This window comes from Morone saxatilis, unplaced genomic scaffold (assembly GCF_004916995.1).
Source record: "Morone saxatilis isolate NCDOM2014 unplaced genomic scaffold, NCSU_SB_2.0 Contig5, whole genome shotgun sequence".
Taxonomy (NCBI): Eukaryota; Metazoa; Chordata; class Actinopteri; family Moronidae; genus Morone; species Morone saxatilis.
Window position 1 is genome coordinate 516450 of NW_023340095.1, and position 1615 is coordinate 518064.

Consider the following 1615-nt stretch of genomic DNA (forward strand, 5'->3'; position numbering starts at 1 on the left):
TGTAATCATACCATCCAATGGCTCCTGACGCCTGCCTTTGTGAACGCCTCCTCTCTCGCTGGCTATGGCGCCGTGAGCAGCCAGGCGGCGGTGCCTCATTCACGCCCAGGGAGGAGACAGACACCCACCGTCTGCCTCTTCTCTCTGTCTGAACGCTCCGTCGCCCGTCCTCTCCCCCACCTCCATCCTGATGAGGCTTCCTGAGGATAATTAGTCATTAGTCAGGTGAGAGGGGGAGACAGAGGGGGAGACATTAGTGAGCTCTCGCTGTACCTGAGGAGGCTTTATTATCGTAGGACTCGTTATGTAATGAGATGAATGTCTTTTTCTTTAACGTGACTTTTTTTGGGTTATGAGACATTTCACCCCAGTTTTAGCATCTGTGCTGGTTACTGGTAAGATCCTGTTGACCTTAGATCCTCAGGAAAGGCCCGTCTGGTTGTTCTAGTCCAGGATCAGGACTTTTCCTGAGAAGATTAGCCCACTTAAGTCTGTTTCATCTTTTAAATCCCTCCTAATAAACGTACTTTTTTAAATCAAACTTCAGCTAACACACAGTGTGCCAGAGGGTCTGCTAGCAGCCTGCTGCTAACGTTAGCTCAGCTTGTTTCTCTGATAACTTAAGATCCAGACGTCCGATGACTAAAATCCTTCATCCGGTTCAAATATCTAGAGTTAAAAAGGCACGAAAGATCGTAAAACAGTGATGGTGAACCACAGGCTGACAGACTGAAGGCTAAAGCTAACAGGCTAAACAGTCGTCTATGTCCCTCCTGCAGTCGCGGGTCATACACAGTGATTTTTGCCTCCTCTCGACTCTCAACCTGAGCAGACTCACATAAGAGCATTAAATTCGAAACATGACTAACATTCGACCTCCTGCGTTTATTACGCTCACTATCACTTCTCGGGCGCGCGGGCTCTCGAACCCACCCACTGAAATGCTAGACTCAATCAATAGCAACGCCACTTTGTTGATCAAGGGCTGGTTTCACAGTTGCGTTTTTGGCTCAGACTTCCCGAGCTTGAACCGAGCAACCTACCTGAAGGTAGATCGGGAGCCTAGAACCTAAATACCACAACACACAAAAACACACACACACTCGCTGCCAACGCTCTCTTTTTAAAAACAAAAATGTTTCACTATATCTGTCTCTGCGTGAGGCAGAGGGTCGGGAATCCTCTAGCGCCGGAGCGGTTTAATTCGATCGCTGGAGGCAGGCGGTCCCTCAGAGGGGGCCCCTGCCGCCTGCCCCGCCATTGAGCCCATATGAATTCGCAACAGCAGGCGCTGCAGTTTTTCATTATGTTGAAATCCGTAGAATCGTGATTCGAACGAATAATTCTGCCACTCCCTGGGGGGCCGAGAAAGAAGAAATAAGGAAAAACCCCTCCACCACTTTGCAAAGCCCGCTTTCTGCAGAAGATCCCAGGAATGTATAAGCACGAGTTGAATGAGTGCTGACAGACGCCTCCCGCAGATGCGCCACAAAGCATAACGGCGCGACTATATTTGGCGTTTTGACCTAAAGCCTGGACTCTGTTCTCTGCCTTCCGTGTCGTCGGCCCCCGCGGCGACATTACGATTCTTATATTAACGTGCTTTCGTCTCCCT